Source organism: Leucoraja erinacea, chromosome 27 (genome assembly GCF_028641065.1).
Source record: "Leucoraja erinacea ecotype New England chromosome 27, Leri_hhj_1, whole genome shotgun sequence".
In the NCBI taxonomy this organism is placed as follows: Eukaryota; Metazoa; Chordata; class Chondrichthyes; order Rajiformes; family Rajidae; genus Leucoraja; species Leucoraja erinaceus.
Genome location: NC_073403.1, coordinates 11,666,457 through 11,689,491, shown reverse-complemented (window position 1 = coordinate 11,689,491; position 23,035 = coordinate 11,666,457). Strand labels below are relative to the sequence as shown.

Sequence of the window (23,035 nt, the reverse complement as noted above, 5' to 3'; positions counted from 1 at the left end):
GTTAATTAACCTGTACGTCTTTGGAGTGTGGGAGGAAACCGAAGATCTCTGAGAAAGCCCACAAGGTCACAGGGAGAACATACAAACTCCGTAGTCAGGATCGATCCCTTGTCTCCAGTGCTGCAAACGCTGTAAGGCAGCAACTCTGCCGCTGCACCACCCGACTATACTGATATGTTAAATTGTATCTCAACTTTACAAACTAATAGAAGTAAATTGATTGTAGTTTTGGATGCAAGGGAAATAGAACATCACCTTGATGGATAAATCCAATGATTGGTATTCTGAAATAGTTCGACAGAAATGATTCTCCAAGGGAACTGGCTGAAAAGAAAGCCCTGATAGCTAGAGAGGTGATGGGGATAGTAGGCTCTGCTTGTGACTGATAATTCAAACAACATGGACAGGATCAAAGATAGACACATGGATCATCTAAGCTCCATGATTCCACGAGATGGAAATAAATCATGCAAAATTCAACTGCATTTGCAAATAGTTTGAATGGACCATTAATAAGATTGCCTGCTTAACTATTTAATATATTTGGAATTTAGATTTGACAAAAACATATTTCCCCATGCAACTAAAACTACGTTCAATGTGTTTCTATTAGTTTGTAAAGTCAAGATTCAATTTAGCGTATCAGTGCATGAAATGCCTCAGCAATGTAGGTCCTTCACATCTATTAGATTGCTTCAGTTATCAGCAGAATCACATTATATTATAAGGTCATTAAGTAAATCAATTTGCTGACTTCCTGCTGTTAAAACTAATTTTGGCAAATCTTCATTCGTTCTTGCTGGGGTTCAATTATGGAACTCTATATCCATCAAATAAAATTATCTCCAAATCTGCACTTGTTTAAAGCAAACAAAATTGCCAATTTTTCCCATAGCAAAAAGTACAAATCATGAGTTGGCATAAATTATAACCTGCAACACTCAAGGATCCAGATGTGGATGAATGCAAGGCTGCGCACAAAGGAACAGAGAAGAATATATATAATGGCGAAAGTGTTCAGTATTGATCACTCTAGACTGACGGTTATCAATTGAAATTAGAAAACTGTTGAACAAAATTGCACTGAACAACCATATCAACCTGTGCCAGGTATATCTTACTGAAACAAATGGTTTACTCCACAGACCATATCCTGTTGATATGAAGCATTTATTAATAAATTTCAATGGCATTTGGTGTTTTACATAAATCAGTTTCCCCTCATTCTCATTAAAATAGTGTAAAATGCTAATGACCTGCAGGAGTAAAACTATTCATAGAAATGAATAAGTACAAACATAAATGAAAATACCCTTACTTCTTCAGCAGTCATTAACAGGCAAACCCCTACATACTGGGGTAACACACAGTTGCAGCTAATAGAACTGGTGCTTTGCAGCACCAGAGATTTTGCATTCAGTCTTGACCGTAAAGCTTATACTTTTTCCCTGTAACTACATGGGTTTTCTCCAGGTACTTCAGTTTCTTCCTACACCCCAAAGACGAGTGGGTTGACAGGTTAAAATGCCATTGAAAATGTCCCCTTGAGCATAGGTGGTTGTTGGATTAACGTAGAATGAATATAAATGGGTAAATGATGGTTGGCGAGTCGAGAAGTCAGTTTCCATATTGTATCTGTGTCCATGACTCCAACTCGTGTTCTGTAAAAGATCCTGTACAGAAACCACCATCCTTCCTATATGCTCCCCTCGCCAAATACATATTCTTCTTTAGCCTGGTAAACCCCTAGGCACTTACAGACACAGTTTTGTGTTCTTAATAATCTCATCTTTGTGTAATGCCACACAGCCGATGAAAACTGCAAATGCTGGAAACACTCAGTGGGTCAGGCAGCAACCGTAGAAAGAGAAACAGAGTTAACACTCAGGTAAAAAAAAAAAAAACCTTCAACAGAATAGCACATATTTTATTCCATTGTCTTGGCAATAATGTTGCACAGAGCGCATCGGGACAGCATTTCAGTTTTATCAGCGTAACTCATACTGAGTTTTGAAAACTCTTCCTATTCAGTACGTTAAGTCTATTAATAATTCCTCAAGTTTTAGAGGTAGTATACTACAGTGATCTGTCTAAAGGGGAGAGTTATTTTGAAAATCGAAATCTAACTAGATGCTGGAAGTCCAAAACAAAAAACAAGTGCTGGAAACACCCAACAGGTCAGGCAGCATCTGTGGAAAGAGAAAATGTTAACTTTTCAGGTCCAACTTTCAACAGTTACCCACCATATTAGGCCATCAGAAATATTCTCTTTGTTCTATCCATTCCTCCAACACCGTCTCTGCTACCTAGATCTAATTTGCTTTCTTTTTTACATTACCAAGTCTGATAAAGGGTGACAGACCTGAAACATTAATGTTTCTCTATCCACAGATGCTGCCTGACCTGCCGAGTGTTTCCCCGCATGTTCCTTTTCTGTCGATGACTAATTTTGATGACTTGCAGCTACACCATTCCAGGATTTGAAACATTACAACTGGGTAACAGGTTTAACAGTACCAAGTATCTAAAGCTTCTTACTGACACCATTCAGGGCTTTTATGGATGAAGTTCATTGAGTTGCATTTCAACTAATACCAGATATGGAAAACATAATGGCTTCTCACAAATTGTCTCAATTTGTGAGACAATAATGAGTAAACCTTATCAGTTTTACCAACACCAATGAACAGTCAATGGGAAATGCAGTAATATGGGCGGGTGCCAGAAGATTGGAAACCTGCCAATGTAACTCCCTTGCTTAGAAACGAGGGAATATGGAAACAGTGGAACTATAGGCCAGTTGGTTTAACGTCTATTGTTGGCAAGAGGCTCGAGTCAAGAATCAAAGAGGAAATAACTAATCATTCAGGAAAGCTGATTATAACCAAACCTAGTCACATGGCTTTATGGAAGTTAAATCATGTTTGACAAATGTGCTCAATTTGTTTGAGGATGTGACAGAGTTGATAGAAGGAAACCTGTAAATGTAATGTATTTAAATTTCCAAACGGCATTTGACAAGGTCCCATATAAGTAGATAGTGTATAAATTAAGAACCTGAGGTGTTGGAGGAAGTGGACTGAAAACTGGCAGTCACATGGAAAGCAAAGAGTTGGAATACATTTTTATTTCAACTCTACAAGCTGGAGAGAATACCCCAAGGAGCAGGTCTTGGCAGAGAAAGCAAAATGCAAGTTTTCTGTGATACAAAAAAAAAATAAGTGCAAAGGCATATTATATTGAGGACATTGATTCTGCAAAACACTGTAGAAAGATTGACAAAAAGCTGGCAAATTGAGTTTAATAGGGGAGGCAGGAAGGGGGGGGTGCAAGGTCATGAACTTTAGTAGGAGGGAGATGGCAGATTATTACCAAATTGTACAAATAATGCAAATAAGTGAAATAAGTGATTTTAGGGATCGAGGTGTTCTAGTGCACGAATCACAAAAAGTTAGCAGGCAGATCCAACAAGTAATTAAGGAGGCAAACAACATGTTGGCCTTTATTGTAAAGAGTTTGAAGTTTTAAGAATAGGAAGATCGTGTTATGCAGTTGTACAGAGTATTAATGAGGCCAGATCTGGAATACTGCGCATTATTCTGCTCCTCTTAAAGGCGTTAGTAACATTGGAGGCAGTCCAAAGGAAATTCACCAGGTTAAATCTGGGGATAAGAGGATTGATTATCCTATCAGGAGAGGCTAGATGGCTTGGAACATTTTGACATTCCTTTGGTTTTTGAAGAATGAGGGATGAACTTATTCAAACATATACGAGCTGACTTGATAGGGAAGATATTGAGTTTTCACCAAGTGAAGACATCTAGGAAGACATCTAGGACATCTAGGTAGAGAGTCACAAACAAGGGAACATAAAATAAGGGGCCAGTCATTTCAAACTGAGGAGCATAGAAATTTCTTCTCACAGAGGGCAGTGTTTAATTTAGTTTAGTTTAGATACAGCAAGGAAACAGTATCTTTGGCCCACCATGTCCACGTCAATCAGCAATCCTTGTACTCTAGCATTACCCACGTGATCACGGGGAAAATGTACAAACTTCATACAGACAGCACCCGCAGTCAGGTTCGAACCCGGGTCTCTGGTGCTATAAGGCAGTAACTCTACCACTGCACCACCGTGCCACCATCAGTGAATGTCTGTAATTCTCTGCCCCCGAGGATGATGGAGGCCAGATATACTTACAGTGGACAGATGAATATTTGGATGTTCGACAAATTGAGGATTTTGGGAAACTGGCACAGAAAAGTATTGGAGCTAAATAGGCCATGATATATTGAATGGCAGGGCAGGCTTGAGGGGGAGCCACAACTGTTAATCCTCTTATTTTAATTTACAATTTTTGGTAACTTATCAAAGGTTCCCACACCGAACACCAGAACTAAAAGCAAGAGTTCACACAAAAAAAGTTTCATAAAAACTGGGAGTAAAGAGTCAGCATTCAAAACAGTGCAAGGCAAAGTCAAAGCATTCATAGCCCCACAACATTAAATAATGTGTTTTACAACATGATAGCGGTCTAAGAGCATTATACATAGCATTATTCTAGAGTGGTGTAAAAAACCCAGTATTAATCAGTAAATATTCAATTAACTATAATACAAATCATCTGGTGTAGATTGTTCTAATGAAACTAGAAGAAAGGGAGCACAGAATAAATAGATTGCTTTTTATCCATTAATCAAAGGTTGTATCAAAAAAAAAAAATCACTCAGAAAGTAGTGGGTATATAGAATGAGTGCCAGCAAAGGTATTTTGAGGCTGGTACCATAACAGTACGTAAAAGATACTTGGACAGGTACATGAATGGGAAAGGTTTAGTGGGATATGGGCCAAATTAAGGCAAATGGGCATCTTAGTTGGCATGGACTAGTTGGGCTGAAGGGCCTGTTTCAGAGCTTCATGACTCTAACATCTTCAATGTTTATGAAAAAGTGTGACATTTAATACTTACATTTTGTTGAAATACAAAAGATTAATGTGCTGAACACAGCAGAATAAAAAAAAAATCCATAGATATGGAATTATAAAACATCAAAGCAATTATATTTGGATTAAAGTAAATAGAACCTCAGCTAACTTCCCCAAAATGTTAAGCCTGTTTAACTAATATCAGAACCAGAAGCACAACACTTTGAGTGTAATGTATGCTACACTTGAATCACCTTGGGACAAGGAATGCATCAGGTTTCATACATGTGGAAAGAGGTTGACAAGATCGCTAACACTGATTCCAAGAAGAGCTGGGTGACTAGATAGTGCCAAAAATGTGTATCCTTGAGCAATGAAATCCTGAAGATTTGCTGGATCACCTCTAGCTTTAAACCCATCAATGAGGTGACATCAATAGCAGCAATCCCAGAATTTCCCAGAAAACAATTTGCTCCATACTATGTGCTGTCAAGGCTCAATGCAAAGGATGCTCCCATATCCCCAGAGACGTACTGGTTGGTAGGTTAGTTGGCCACTGTCAATTGCCAGTATTGTGTAGATGATCGGTGGAATGTGGTGAGAGTAGATGGGAACATAGGGAGAATAATAAAAAAGGCTCAATGTAGATTGATGAGAAAATGGGTGGTTGATGGTTGGCATGGATTTGTTAGGAGGTAGGGACTATTTCAAAGCTCTACAAAAGGAAGGTATTCAGGTCACCTAAACATAATAGTCAACCTCACATTTCAGCTGTGTGGAAGTGAGTGCCACCTGATTGTTTCCCATTTTACCCATCATTTTGCAAAATCTATTTCCAGCACAGGTACATCACTGATTTTCTGCCACCCTTGGTTCCAGAGCCTTTCTGGATTATCCGTTTTGCTGGACCAACAGAGGTCATGTTCTTGGGAGGCAGAGATATCAGCCCGCAGAGTCAGCCACAGAAATCGGCAATGAGAACCGTTCTGCCGGCTTCGGCATGAGTTCTAGAACCACAGCTGCAGGTGGCATATTTGACCCGCCGATTAGCTGCGGAAGTCCCTGAAGAGGTCGAGATTAGCCACCTCATTCGGCCACATTTTGGGGAATTTTGTCCGAGTTAAAGGGGGTGGATTATCAGTTGCCTGGTAATTGTGGATCTATATGCAGAACAAAGCAAATTGCTACATGGGCACCAATCTGGTTGCACTCGGTTCCATTTGACTGAAACACGGGGTTAATTGCCGTGTTAACTCAATTAATTCAAACAGACCAATCTTTGACGATGCAAAGACGCCGCTGCCGTTTCTCAGAATGAAGGAAGTGGAAGATGACATCATTGTGTTTTTCTACAATGCTGACAAACATGTCAGTGTGCATACTCATCAAGTAGCTTTCCCCAAAAACTTGGCTATACTGACAGCCACGCAAGGAGATAAAATAAAGGCAACAAATGATTGCCTGCATTAAAAAATTGCATGACCAATTTCCAACTGAATACAAATGGGAATAAGTATCAGAAAATCTTTCATGGCAAATATTATCTGACCAATGTAAAATGAACCATATGCAAACATTGTGTTGCACCCATTCAATTGTCATTAAATGCTATCCGTTGCTTGAAATGTTGAGTGCTTAGATCATTTGTGAATCTGTGTATGTAGTCCAAGGACACAGATGTTTTCTATCTGGAGGATAGGATACATAAAACATCAGTGTGGGAACCAAGCTCTGGTGATCAGTAGATAGCCTGGATCTGACCCATCCAATTACAAATTAGCATCAAATTCAAAACATCATTTTTTAGGAAGGGTGGGGTGAACAGAAAGTATGCATTCTGGTTTTCATATTGTTATAATCTTATTTGTATATTCCTGACCATGCAACTGAGAACAGTCGGGGCATATAAATTGGCAAGAATATTCTGACCAGCTGTGGAAGCTTCAGTGCAAGTGATTCTGATTTTACTTAATTCCCGACAGAAGCGGGTAGGGCTTGTATTTCTTGCAGCTCCACGCTCTGCTCTTGAGTTCCCAGCGACCACACCTTAGATAAAGAGGCTGACATGATTTCTACTGGCAGCCAACACAGATAGAGAATAGGGCAATGGCAAATAGGGAAACAAATTGAATTGAACGTTGAACAAACAAAAGAAAAAGTCGCCAAATCACTTTCATGAAGCCACCTTTACAGCTGGGTATTCGCTACAATAGAAAGTTTCAAAAAAAATGTCAAACTTCAGATAATCTTTTGTCTTCATAATCGGCAAAATGCCTGCAACATAAGTACTGCAAATGAGTAGTACATTGTTGAGAACCAATGTGAAAGTTACATTGCTTGATAAGTATTACCGCAAACATTTTTAGATAGGCGTAAAATGACCCTTATCGCCGAGGTTGATGGGTGGAACGCACCGCTCAAAGTTTGACATTCAAGATTCATGTCAAGTCTGTCAAAACAGGCTCCAAAGTAACCATCGTGCATGTGACACCTTTTACAGGGACTCTTGCCCTACAAGTACTAATCCAAAGAAATATTCACTTCATTTGATAAGTAATCTTCTGTTTGGGCAATGCTCCCAAAAGCAAATTCTGCAATAATAGCAAGCAGTACGTCGGTTCATAGTTTGCTTTGATGCCAGCAATATATTATCACGATCTGTTACAGAAGGTTTATTAAATGAACATCGTCCCATCCATCGGGGGATCCATAGCAGATTAGTATAATTGGTGAACATTACTCGTCTTTACTTTATTAAAATGCACCAATTAGGGACCATTGTTGCGCTCACAAAGTTCAGTTAGCAAGCAGAACCACTGGACAATCTGCTCAGAAATAACTGCTGCAAAACTATAGGGATTGGAGACAGCTAAACCAGCAGCATTAATGTAGGGTATAGCATAAATCAGGAACTCGGAGGTGAACAGTGTGAACAAAGCACAACAATCATGGGGTATTCAAATCAATATGCCGATGGTACAAAGCAATTTAGTAGTAATAGTGGCCATTTATCTGAGAAGGTGATCCGAGTCATAGGGAAGCAGGCCTTTCAGCTCAACTTACCCTTGCCGACCAAGATGCTCCATCCATACTAGTTCCAGCTGCCCGCATTTGGCCCATATCCCTCTAAAACGTTCCTATCCATGTATGTGTCCAAATGCCTTTTAAATGTTGTATTACCTGCATCAACTACCTCCACTGGCCACTCATTCCTTATACCCACCACATTATGTGCAAAAGTTGCCCCTCGGGTTCCTAATAAATCTTTCCCCTCTCACCTTAAACCTATGTCCTCTGGTTCTTGATTTCCCTACTAACTCAAAGATAAAGCTAGCCATAACATTTGGGAAAAATTTGTTGCTCTTCAAGACGGTGCCATGGGATTATTTTTATGACCATTTGAAAGAGCCGGTCGTCCCTAACTTTAGCATCTAAAAGATGGCACCTCCAACAATGCAGCACTCCCTCATTCACAATTTGAAAAGTCAGTTGAAATGTGTACTTGTGTCTGTGTGGGACTTCAACACATAACGTCCAATTCAGACAATAGATAATCCACCAACAACAAATACAAAAAAATAATTCTTATCATTCAATTCATTTTCAATCTATACAGTGTATAAGAATACATCTTAAGCAACTTCCAGCAACATTGCAGTCACTGACACATACGGCAAAGGTGAAAGATGAGTGATTGACGGCACTGAGCCTGTACTCGCTGAAGTTTAGAAGAATGAGGGGGGACCACATTGAAATGTACGGAATTGTGAAAGGATTGGATAGAGTGGATGTGGAGAGAATGTTTCCATTAGTGGGAAAGTCCAGGACCAGCGGTAAAGGGCATTCTTTTAGGAAGGAGAGGAGGAGGAATTTCTTTAGCCAGATGGTGAATCTGTGGAATTCTTTGCCACAGAAGGTTGTGGAGGACAAGTCAATTAATATTTTTAAGGCAGAGATAGATAGATTCTTGATTAGTAGGATTGTCAGGGGTTATGGGGAGAAGGCAGGGGAATGGGGTTAGGAGGGAGAGATAGATCAGCCATGATTGAATGGCGGAGTAGACCTGATGGGTTGAATGGCCTAATTCTGCTCCCATCACTTATGACATTATGAAAGCTGAACATCATGCATATCTGTGCACCAATCTGCTCCACTGTATCAAATAGTCCACAAATCTTCAAGTATATATCTAGGGCAGTGAAATTAAACGAGACAATAACCTGCTCCCAACTGACACGGCACACCTTTGGTCTTGATTTCTAATAAAGAGAAATGGCATCTTAACACTTTACAGAGCCCCGAGCTAAAACTGTATTCTACGTATTCAATGCATTTAATAACATACAGAAGTCTTGCTTTGTCTCGAGTCTGTCAGCTCATATACCTTCCCTATTGTTTGTATGATGGAACAATTTATTAAAAAAAAGCCCTGCAAACTCAATGCCCTTTATAATGACTGCATCCCTCTTGTATCAGATCAGTTGACCTACATCCACAGCAATTTCCATTTTTTCCTTCAGTTTCATTTTATTCAAGTTTCCTTAATTAGCTAGCTCAGCTTCTGTGGTAGAAATTGGATTGCGTGGCACTGTTTTATTAAGCGCTAAACGATCCAAAACCAATTTTGCCTGGAGTGAACTGTACTACCTCCGGATGAAATTGCGGCAAGTGCAAAACTGGATCAAACATTTTTGATGCTGACATTGTTTATGTAATGCACATTCTCACCCACATCAACATAATTGGAGCTCAAAGCCCCACATTATAATCATTTAGAAATTGCCTTGGTAGAACTGGGATCACTCAGAACTTGCTATTCTCAGTTTAAAGAGACACACGACAAGCATTGGGAAACCTGACTGGGCAGTTCAGACTTTACTAAGTCCCCTATGTCAATAACCAGCAGCAGATGCTTTTTGCAGCATTTAGTGCTAAGATGCTCATTCACTGGCTACCTTTACAGTGACACAACTGGTAGCATCCCATTCTCGGAACCAGCATGATGGGCCATTCAGGGACCTTGTGCCAGAAGACAAAGAGATATCCATCTGTGATGTGCCAATTCTCAGAGAGGTCCTCAGGGACATCACATCCTGTCTGAACAAGGCTTATCCTCTACTACCAAGGTTTTGCATGTCAAATGGAATAGCGAGCATTGCTGTGACAATACAGCAACCATGAGCATCGGAGTGAGAAACACCATTGCTCTCCTGAAGATAAGATTCCGAACGCAGTCCATGTCAACCACAGGCGCAGTGTTCCTCGCGGTGTTCTGCAGGCTGCACAACCAAGCAGAGCACAAACAGGCCCTGCTGGTGGAAGAGCATCATACTGACCAGGAGCCAGGGATCCATGAACCGTAACCTGGGCACCTATGTAATCAAAACTAGGAACACTGGGCAGGCTATCAACGGCCTCTTCCATTGGGTAGTGTGATGAGAAAGGTTCAAAAGCCTGTTCAACACTCCAATTATGCACAGCTACACTAGATATAAATAACACTGCAATGTAAAGCTCAGATGATGCACAAATGTCCCTTACAGTGTCCTTACGCTGGAAAGAATGCAGAGAAGATTTACATAGGTGTTGCCTGTAGAGGTACTGAGCTATAGGGAAAGGTTGTGTAGGGTAAGATATTATTCCTTGTGAGTGCAGGAGGTTGAAATACGATCTTGGAGAGATGTATAAAATCATGAGGGGAATACATAGGATAAATTTACAGAATCTGGCAACAGTGATTTAAGGTAAGAGGGGAAAGATTTAATAGGAACTTGATGGGGGTGCTGGGTATATGGAACGAGCTGCCAGAAGAGGTAATTGCGGCAGATACTATAACAAAATTCGAAGGGCAAGTACATGGACAGGAAAGACAGAGGTATATGGGCCAAAAGTGGGCAAATGGGACTAGCTTAGATTGGACATCTTTGTTGACATGGACGAGTGGGCCTTGGGGGTCTGGTTCCGTGATGTACAGCTCTATGACTCTGACTTCAGGTCAGAGATCATTCGTCGGAACTATTAAAAAGTTCTTGTGAAGTTCAGTTCGGACAAAGGATCGCAAATTTAATATAAATTCAGTTCCTCCGTCCACAGATATTGCCTGACTTACAGAGTGTTTCTAGCATTGTAGACATAAGGAACTGCAGATGTTAGTTTACAAAAAGAACACAAAATAATGGAGAAATTCAGCAAGTCAGGCAGTATCTCTGGAGAACATGGATATATGATATTTTGGGTTAGGGTCCTTCTTCAAACTGATTGTGGTGGGAGGGGGAAAATGCTGGACGAGAGGAGTGGCAGGTCAAAGCTTGGCGAGTAATAGGTGGACAGCTGACACCAGGTCTCAGCGCTACAGATTTCTAGCATCTGCAGACATTTTGAATTTCACTAATGTTTGAAATCCAATTACTAGACATGTTAATTTGTGTGGAACCTGTAATGGTGAGTTTTTGGTACTTTCACAAGCTCTTCCAATATTGGTGGTGAGACCACATTTGGAGTATTGTGTACGGTTTTCAGTCTCCTAATTTGAGGAAGGACATCCTTGTGATTGAGGCAGTGCAGCGTAGGTTCACGAGATTGATCCCTGGGATGGCGGGACTGTCATATGAGGAAAGATTGAAAAGACTAGGCTTGTATTCACTGGAGTTTAAAAGGATGAGGGGGGGGATCTTAGAGAAACATATAAAATTATAAAATGACTCGACAAGCTGGATGCAGGAATAATGTTCCCAATGTTGGGCGAGTCCAGAACCAGGGGCCACAGTCTTAGAATAAAGGGCAATCCATTAAAGACTGAGGTGAGAAAAAAGAATTTCACCCAGAGAGTTGTGAATTTGTGGAATTCCCTGCCAAAGAGGGCAGTGGAGGCCAAGTCATTGGGTGGATTTAAGAGAGAGTTAGATAGAGCTCTAGGGGATAGTGGAATCGAGGGATATGGGGACAAGGCAGACACGGGTTATTGATTGGGGACGATCAGTCATGATCACAATGAATGGCGGTGCTGGCTCGAAGGGCCGAATGGCCTCCTCCTGCACCTATTTTCTATGTTTCTATTACATACTGTGCATTTAATTCCCTATCTGCAATTATTTCAGTGACAAGGAATTTCTACAGATAAATGTTTGAAAAGCCAATTCTTTCTTTGCTCATATACAACCATTCCCAAAGCCTTACTTAGGATAACTTAACTGCCTTCGAAAGTACCTTCTCTAAATGTTAAAAACTTTGTTTTGAAGTGCCGTAAGCACTGACCACACATGACACCAACAAAACATGGCATTTAACAAGGCAAAACAACCCAAGGCACTTCACGGATGAAATTGTTAAATAAAACTAGACACGGTGCCACACAAGGAGCTATTTAGACAGTCTGTCAGAAGATTGATCAGAGAAGTAGGTTTTAAGGAGTACCTTAAAAAGTGGAGCGCAGCTGGGGTGTTTGGGCAAGGGATTCTTGAGCTTAGGGCTCCAATCACCTGACATAGACTACTGCCCACACAGTGATTAAAAGTAGTGCTACAAAAGGGAGCCTGTAATGGCGAGCAAAACCGTCAAGGTTTTTGGAATTGAAGTTGCAAAGAAACAGAAGGATATAGAGTCACAGAGCATAGAAGCAGACCTTTCGTCCCGCAGAAACTATCAATCACTTGCAATGATCCTACACTAATCCCATTTAAGTCATCTCATATTCGCATCAGTTACGCTAAGCTTCAATAGTCACCTACACACGCACGCGTGCACTTTGGGCAATTTGCTTCCCCGTCTGCACGTCTTTGGGATATGGGAGGAAACTGGAGCACTCAGGAATCCCAGGCAGTCACAAGAAAAACGCACAAATTCCCACACAGACATCACCAGAGAATCAGACGAAATGTGTAGGAAGGAAATGCAGATGCTGGTTTAAACCAAAGATAGACACAAAATGCTGGAGTACCTCAGTGGGACAGGCAGCATCTCTGGAGAGAAGGAATGGGTCTCGACCTGAAACGTCACCCATTCCTTCTCTCCAGAGATGCTGCCTGTCCCACTGACTTACTCCAGCATTTTGTGTCTATCAACCAGAGAATCAGAACTTAAATGAGGTTGAGAGGCAGAGATGCAACTCTATCTCATAGTGTGCCACTGTACCAGGCTATAATATTAGCGCGCCACATGTGATTAGGCTTAGAAAGGACTTATTTTTGTTTTTCAATTGGTACAATTTATGAAATTTGAAGCTAGATTCATACATTAACCACACATGTTATATCTTTTCTATTTGTTCAATAGTACTTCTTTCTGTCTGCTGTGTACTACTGAAAATATCGAACCAACATCATGAGGTGTCTTGATGTGGAGAGGATGTTTCCACTTCTGTGAGAAACTAAAACTGGGGTTCACTGTCTAAAAATATGCCAGCAATTTAAACAGTGATAAGATTACATTTTTTCCTCATAAGCTTGCGAGCATTGGGGACTCTTTTCTTGAAATGGCAGTGGAGGTGGACGTTTTGAGGATTTGTAAGGCAAAGGGAGAGTCACAGAGATACAGCACAGACACATGCCCTTCAATAACCCCATTTATACTAATCCCTAATCCATCCCAATTTTTAATTTTTTCCACATTTCCATCGATTCCACACAGACTCCACCTATACACTCCAGGCAAGTTACAGTGGCCAATCAACCTGCCAAACTACACGTCTTTGGGATGCTGGAGGAAAACCAGGAGAACGTAGTCACAAGAAGGTGGTACAAATTCCCCACACAAAGCACCCAAAGTTAAAATTGAACTTGGGTCCCTGGTGCTGTGTGACAGTGGCCCTACTGCCCGCACCAAAGTGCCAGAAGTACTTGAAACACAAGAGGATGAAATTCTTATGTTCTTGTATGACACAAAATTAAAAGTGAATTACTTGTGAGCTAAACAGCAGAATTATACGCTATAAGAGAAAAAGGGGACATCTCAGCTTCAAATGAAACTGAAAATGGTGAAAGTTTTTAAATGAGATTGTTACTGGGTCTGGAGGGTTTGAGTCGTAAGGAGAGGCTGGATCTTTATTCCCTGCAGTGTAGGAGGCCGAGGGTGATGTTGTAGAGGTTTATCAAATCATAAGGGGCATAGGTAGGGTGAATCACCAGTCTTTCCCCCAGGGTAGAAGAGTGAAAAACCATGGGGTCATAGGTTTAAGATGAGGAGAAAGATTTAATAGGAATCTGAGGGCAGCTTTTGTTCACAGTGGGGTGGGAATGTGGAAAGAGCTGCCAGAGGAGGAAGCTGAGGCAGTTACTAAAACATTTAAAATACATTTGGACAGGTATATGGATAGGAGGGGAAAGATTTAAAAGAGATCCCAGGGACAATTTTTTCACACAAAAGGGTTGTGTGTTGATGGATTGAGATACCAGAGGAAGTGGTAGGAGTGGGTACAATTACAACATTGAAAAAGACACTTAGACAGGTACATGGAGTGGAAAGGTCTAGAGGGATGTGCACCATGAGTTTGGCAGCATGGGTTAGGCCTGTTTCTGTGCTGTAGAGCTCTGTGACTGTGAACAATTTCACACCATATCTGAACTGAGAGAAGCCATTGTGTGAAAATCATTTGGATTCGAAATACAGCATGCAGTAAGAGTGTATTTTTAGAAATATGCTTCTCCAAAAGAGAATATTGCACATGCCACTCTGTAACTTCCTTCCTAACAACAGTGAATACATTTCAGAAAGACATGATTGGCTGTAAAGTGCTTTGTTACACCCTCAATAACTGATTATAACTGCAGAGTGAGGGAACAAGATGATAATGAAGATAGATTACAGAGGGCAAAAGGACTAGGGCTGTGTCAAAAATAAGCGGAGTAGCAGAGAAGATCTCTATTATCATGTGTTTACATATAAATACATGGAAAAACAAGGTTATTGTGGGATCAACCATTCATTCCATAGAGCAGGCTTATTCGATTCTATCAAATACAATGCTCATTCGTTTAATAACCCATTCCCCGGAGTAATATTCCCAATTAGTAAGAATTCAAACAATAATATTAGTTAGTTCAGTCAGTTTTTCTGAGGTATTTAGTCATTTATTTTAGGTTAATTCTTTTTGAATACTTTCTAATTAAAAGGATGGTAGGAAGTCATGTACTTTTCAATAAACAAAACCCAAATGATTTGTAATACCATATTTACAAATGCTATACAATATATATCAGATGTGAAACTCTTCTCCACAGAAAGCAGATTTTCAGAGAAGACAGAAAAAAAAAAAAATCAAACAAACCAAATGTGTTGCCTGTGATTCATGATCTACTGTGGAGATTTAGCACTATTAAAATTACTCTTTGGTTAAATAAATAGAGTACAATATCTGTGAGAAAATACTGCTGTAATGTTCAGAAAAATTGGAAACATAATTGCGGTTGAATATTTTCTCTTTTTAAAATCAGGCTTTAAATCATATGCAGTTTCTTTCCTTTCATTTACAACTGTATAATTATTGAGAGCTTGTTTGGTGCTTAAGACAACATCCTTGCTCTAATATGGAAGAGCTCGGGGCTCTCATGGACATTTTTCAATATGTTGAAAAAACTTCACGAGCTTACCGCGTTTCCCCAAGTACCTGCCGTTAGCGTTACGAGCCGCTAAGAAATGTCCCGAGCTCCGACGTACCCACTACGTACTTACGAGTTTGATTTTTTTTTTTTAAACTCGGGAGAGCTCTTGGGTAAACTTGTATAGTGGGTCAGGCCCTTTAAGATGAGAATGACTGCCCTTGTCATCAAAGCAACATTTAAACAAATATGTCATCAAATCATTCTGGCGAAATTAAAGTAATTGGGCATTAAGAAACAAAAACCCACCTGTGTTTGAAGAAAGATTGTTTTGATTGTTGGGTCAGTCATCCCAGCTCCAGGAATGTCTTAACCATCCTCATCTTTGTCCTTCCTTACTTTATAAAATCACATTCACCTTCTAACACCCCAACCATTCTACCATCTACAGGACATATAAGAAGAGTAAGAATGAAGGCAATCTACTTGCCTAAAAATTCAGCTTCAGCAAGATTCAACACCACCCAGGAAAAAGCAGCGTGTTTAATTAATAGCCCAGCCACCATCCCAGAGCTATTTCTGTCATCACCAACACATGCTGCGAAAGTGTTCATCATGTAGAAAATACACTTGAATTTAGCTGACAGTGCCTTTAAGCATACAACCTCCACCATGAATGGCAAGGGCAACATGCAAGTGTGAACCCACCAATAGTAGGTTTATCTCCAAATCATATCCTCCTGACTTGGAAGTGCATCACTGTACTTTCACTGTTGCTGGATCTATATTCGGAAGTTACCCATTCAACAACATTCAACTGGTGGGATAGTCTAGGACCAGAGGTCATAGTCTCAGAATTAAAGGACGTTCCTGTAGGAAGGAGATGAAGAGGAATTTATTTGGTCAGAGGGCGGTGAATCTGTGGAATTAATTGCCATAGAAGTTTGTGAAGGCCGTCAATTGATATTTTTAAGGCAGAGATAGATAGATTCTGGATTAATATGGGTGTCAGGGATTATGGGGAGAAGGCGGGAGGATGGGGTTAGTAGGGAGAGATAGATCAGCCATGATTGAATGGCAGAGTAGACTTGAATAGCCTAATTCTGCCCCCATCACTTATGAACTTATGAAGATTGCAGCAGTACCTTCCTTAGGAAAACTGTGAAAACTTAAGATGGTTCAGCAGCACCATTCCAAGGGCATGTGAGGATGTGTAATCAATGTTGACCTTGCTTAAACTTGAAATTTGGTTTTACAAAGAAACTGGAGAAGCTGCAACAGTTTTCCTTCGAGCAGAGAAATTAGTGCCTGTCCAACACAAGTGTTCAAAACCAGGGAGGCTTTTTGTAGAGCAAATAAAGAAAAAATATTTAACCTTACAGGAAGGTCAGTAACCAGAGGGCACAGATTTAAGATAACTGGCAAAAAAACAAGAGGGAACAGATTTTTGAAAATAAGGCAAGTTTGATCTTGAATATTTACATAAAAAGTGATATAAATCACTTGTCAATGGGAATCTGACGTGAATCAGATTCAACAATGGCTTTTAGAGGGAATCAGATATACACTTGCAAAGGAATCCATTGTTGGACTCTGAAACACCAACAGGGGAATGAAACTAATTAACTCTTGAAGAGACAGCACAGGTATTATGGGTTGAAATGGAACAGTTTCTGCTACATAACTCTATAAGGTCAGTGTGCATTTTGGTCACAATATTTACAGACCGATACACTACTGTGGTATATATGATGAGGAACATCATGACAATTAAGGTAGGGCATCTGGCATTATTAGTTGCAGATTCTTGGCAAGGCAAAGGAAATGCGGTATCCTGTTTTAGGATTACATCTGAAGGATCATATCAGTGCCATCAACACGTTCTATTTTTCTTATTTGGAAACTATTTATGCAATTGCTTCAGATACCCCAAACATGATTTACATAAAATTAACCATACTAGTCGCTGCTTGACATCTCAGTGAAGCAGACGGTTGAAAATACTGTTAACACTGCCATATGTTTTATTTGAGGCAAAAAGAACTTTACATAAGCATCTTTTTCTGATAATATATGGCCATCTGTGATGGGATGTTGAGATTAGTACTGGTGATGTGTTGTGTAGAACTGATAGACTATTTGTGCAGTTCTGTGTTATTAACAGAAATTTATGGAAGCATTTCTTGGAAATAAAAACAGTCCTAACTATTTAATTTATTGTCTAAACTGGAAGTTACCCAGAACAAGTACTTTCCAAATATCTAGATACAAGTTCACTTAATTTAATATCAACCCAATGGCTACAGATTCACTAAGAATGAGTAACAATGAATTTCACAAATATGTACATCCCAAGTTAATCTCTAGATTGTTTCTCTTGGTTAAACACTGTATCAAGACCTCCAGGGTGTCGTTATGGAGGTGAGAACAAAGTAGATGATCAACAAATTCCATTTATCTAGCACCTTTATTAGAGCAAAGATATCCAAAAAACAAAAATAAATAACATGAAGGTGAAAAGACCAGGGACGATGATCAAAAATCCAGTCAAACAGCTAGTTTCATAAAGCTTTTCAAATCTGAGTGAGGTTTTCAGGGAAGGAATTAGGAGTTGAATCACAGCCATCACATCTAGAACAATGGCAGCCAAGAATGACCAAGAGACCATAATCAGTGCAACACAACATCTCAGCAGATTATAGGGCCGGAGCGTGGTCACAAAAATAAGGAGGCGAGAAAATGGTAGCATTTGGAAACAAATATACAATTTTTTTTTAAATAAGGCATTTTTTAACCAGGAGCCAATACAGGTCAAAAGTTATGTTCATAAGTTCTAGGCGCAGAGTTGGGCCATTCGGCCCATCATGTCTACTCTGCCAGTCAGTCATGACTGACTTATCTTTCCCTCTCAATTCATTTCTCCTGCTTTCACCCCATAACCCTCAACATCCTTCTTATATATTAAAGGGATTTGGCATAGGTCAGAGAGAACTTTGTACACTCACACATATGAAGGGGACACATGGTGGCCAGCCACGAGTGCCCACCCTCAACATCAACGCCAGACCTAATGAAGTTCCATGGTATCAGTTCATACAGACAAGGAAATCCTGCTGTTGATTACAATCGACTGCCATTCCTCAGTCAACCAAATTTTACTCTTCAATGTCGAATAGCACCTAGATGCACTGAAGTTCCACCCAGATAGTACTCCCAATGCTCATCACAAATAGCATAGCAGCACCACCAGTAACTGGGTGGAGAGTCTAGAGAGAGATGTAATGTGGAAAAAAGGGCCTATCAGCCCAATGTGTCCATGTTGATCATTAACCATTAATCAAATTTGTGAGGAACTAAGGCACCTGAATGTAACCCATGCCGTCAAAGGGTGGACTTGCAAACTCCACACAGACAGCACCAATGTCAAGATTGAACACAGCTAACTGGTGCTGTGAGGGATCAGCTCTACTAACTGCACCACAGTGCCTCATAAATCTTGGAAAAAACCCATCTGACAGTCTGCATCTGCAATGTGTATTAAAAAAGCCACTGAAGCTTGTCAGCCACAGAATCATCTATCAATGACCACAATTTGCAAGTGTGACCACTGTCTAAAGTCGCACCTTGGCAATGAAGGCAACATTCATCATGTTGTGTGGCATTCCTCTCCAAAAGTGTTATTCGCTACCACCAAGAACAACAAGGGCAGCAAGCACACAAAACACCACCACTCACAGGATTCCCTACAACAACATTTTGACTTGGAAATCTATTGTCATTCCTCCTAACTCGTTGGATTTAAATCCTGGAACTCATACTCAGATTGTGAGAGTACCTTCATCAAAGGGGCTAAGGAATGCCAAGGGCAATTAGAGATAGACAATATATATATATATATATTGGCCTTGTGAACATCATTCAAATCCTACAATAAAAATATCAGCACATTTCATAACAATGCCAAGATTAGACCACAGAAAACAGAATATCGTGACTTCATAATGTACAAGTCAAGATAGCCAACAATTCCCAAAAGACAATAGGAGGGATATCAATAGGAGGGATATCAAGGTGGATAAAGTACCCTGCAGCTAGGAGGCAGGGTCCATTGAATTCAAAAAGAGCTTGGACGCACAGGAAGAAGACCTCTGCAATAAATTAAATGTAAAATTCATTGAGATTATTAAAACACATTAATTCACTCTATTTCAGAATTAATCAGGCTGAAGAGAGCATAGATCTCAAATAGCTGCAAGAGTTTGGGGAATAGTATCATAGGGATAGAGAAAAATGAAACCCTGCAAAAGAATGGTAACAGAGTCTTCAGAAAGTTAGCTTGGAAAAAGACTAGACCTGGATGATAATTTCAATAGCAGAGAAGCTAGATAAAAGAAACATTAGAGGTGATGCAAAGGAGAAGGATTTAGGGTCTTAGCTTGGGACTCCAAGAAATAGGTTACATTTAATCTAGTTCAGTGGCCAAGGATTGGGATTACTGTCAATAATAATCAAGGGATTGTATTCCAGTGATCTGCAAAGTTTTAACTGATCAAAGCGGCAGGGTTGGCAATATCATTCTACATTCTGCATGACTACTGCTAGGGGATACTGATCAGGTACATTACTGCGACCACTACATAACATGTGGCATCTAGGGAGCACACCATGTAGCTTGGCTCATGTACAATTTTTTTTTAGTAAGGCAATGGAGAGGTGCCAGCATCTATGCAACTGCACACCCACATGAGTCAGTCATAGGGGGAAGAGTGAAATGAACAGATGGTGAGAAGTGTGGGGGAAGTAAATCACATTAAGGCTGTGAACCTATATGAAACAGGAAGGTGCAACACTTCAGAAGAAAAGTGAAACAAGGTGCATACATATCCCAGCACATCATGCAGTAGAGTCACATTGGACAGCCTTGATATGTTCCAGCAGATGAGTTTTGAACTCAAGTTAAGGGGTTTTGAATAATTATTGAACAATACCAAAGTTTATCAAAAGGAATTCTCCAATTTTAGGTAACTGCGAATCCCACATCGTTCTTCCCCCTCCCTCTTCTCCCGTGCCCCACCTGGACACGCACCAACTTCTTCCCTTGCACCTACATTCCTTCCTCCAGCTGCACAATTTGCAACTCTTCAATCCTTTGATGTCACGTCTTATGGATTTTCATCTCTGGCCTTTGTCCATCCACCTGCCCATCAAAAGCCTCTGTATCCACTTATTACTTGCCAGCCATCGTCCTGCCCTTCCTCTCTCCCTCCCTCCCTCCAACCAATCAGTCTGAAGAAGGGTCCAGACCCAAAACATTGCCCATCCATGTTCTACAAAGATGCCGTCTGACCCGCTGAGTTACTCCAAAACTGTGTGTCTTTTTTAACAAAAAGAACATTTTGTTTTTAATTAATGGACATTTTAATCCAGGCTCTCATAAACGACAGTCTTTGAGTTTATTTTTATAAAACAGGTTATCAGTAACAATTGAGATTAAATCATAGCATGTGTATTGTCTTGAGATTGTTTAATCATTATTTCAAATTATTAAAAACTCAGATTTAAGATGTATTCCACTCAAGTTGTTTAAACTTAAAATGATTGCTCAAAAATTATTCTCAGCAGCAAAACTTCAAGGGAATTTTAAACTGTTATTGAATGAGCGTTGTCATCCCAGAGAGTATGCTTACTATTTGTTGATCTCAATTACATGTGATCATTTAAAAATAATTACATTTATATCTAATTATATAAAAGTTACTCCATCTTAATCTACGGTACGGTCACATGCCAAAACTGTCAATGTTGCACTGATTATAATTAAACAATAACTATTTCTTCAAGGCAAATGATATATAAAACAAGAATATCAGTCAGTTTGAACTTCCAGTTGGGTTTCTGGCGATTGCTCAGACATGAGAGCTGTGCATGCCCGATTTAAATTTTATTTGATTAGAGAAACAATAATTCAAAAGATCATTTTCTCTGCAACACACAAGACCCATGAGGTCCCATTGCTAGTATAAACGGTATGTAACAGGACTAAAGGATAAATGAACATCTGCGGATTGCATCTAACTATTTTAGCAATTTCCATTTTTGTACAGGTCCACAACATTTGATTGTAAACTATATCTTTTGTTAGCTTTATTTGGCATACGAAATGTTTGTCTTTAAAAGATGAGGCATTCTAAAATCAAGCTAAGTATTAGGTCAGTGTATACAGTTAATTATTAAACAGGATAATTGTTAGGAAAGTAGAAAGTGTAAGACACAAATTTTGTACTGAAAAGTACAAGGTCTCATCAATCAAGCTTGAACTTTTCGATTAAAGTTAACAGCTATATAAAAACGCCTCAAGTAATAGATTAGCTCCAAATTGCAGTCAGTTTTCATTCAATTATCAAGGTAGATCTTATCCTTTCAGCTATGGAAATCCAATTATTAATTCTGAATGTGATATCTGCAGGCCAGAGTGAAAATCTGAGATGCTATCTTCCTTTTGCTCATGCATTCAAAAATGATTGTGCACAGTTCACACAGGAAGAAAGGAAGGCAAACAACCATTCTGATCCAGTCATGTGCACCTTGTACCATTCTGCTACAAAGAGAACACGCAAAGAGCATAGGGCAGGTGCCCAGCTGACTTTCCCCATACAAATTTATATGGCAATAAAAATAGTTATGGAGATAGAGCACACTTACTGGGTGAGTTACCGATTCAATCAAGGATTTAAATATAACAAATAACACAACTTCCTCTACTACGAAAAAAACATTTGCACGATGCGGGAGACATGAGGAAGACGTTTATTGAATGCATGTAAATGTCATTAAGAACGTGTTGATGAGACATCTTCTTAAACTCCTGTAGTATGCGTAGTTAAATTACTCCCAGAGTGTTGTTAATTAGGAAACTTTCCTATTTTGTCTTTTTTATCTACTGGCGAGTTCATGTTTCATCTGGCCAAGGAATTTTTCCATTCCTACAATTCCGCACTTTCCCATAAGATAACAATACCAGGCATGGCAAAATGAAACATCTAGATTACAGGAGAGGGGGCTCAATTTAAACTACAGCAAATTATGAACTAGTTCACAGGCTGCAAAAAAAGCTGATGTTAAAACCAGTCAGCTCAATAACCCACTGTTCAGACAAACAAGGCAAAACATGGAATTACCCTCAAAGGCATGCAGTTACCCTCAGGTAAAAGGCAGGGATCGGCTACTTGGATTCAAACACAAGTTTGATCAAACTGAAGCATTCTTCTACCAGCCCTTGAGTTTGCATTTGAGTTTGCAGTATCCCCCTGTATGCCAACAAAGAATTGGGTGGTAGGTTAATCAGCCGCTGTAAATTTTAAATACAGGGACTTGAGAAAGAGCTGATAGAGACGCTGGAGGAAAAATGTGATAGATCAGATGCGTTGGACCAAAGTGCTTGTTTCCTTATGGATGACTCCATGACTGAACACTCTGCAGGTAACAACACCAGGCCACTTGCAATTTGGAAACTTGACAACTGCACTACCCATCAATTAACACGAATATAGCAAACATTTGTAGGTTACAAATAGGG

General features: G+C 39.8%; 1 protein-coding gene across 2 annotated transcripts in view; it reads right to left on the bottom strand.

Moving 5' to 3' along the window:
• Positions 1-23,035, bottom strand: part of gosr2 (golgi SNAP receptor complex member 2) — a 47,465-nt gene that overhangs the window by 2,762 nt on the left and 21,668 nt on the right. The gene's annotated exons all lie outside the window — the stretch shown is intronic.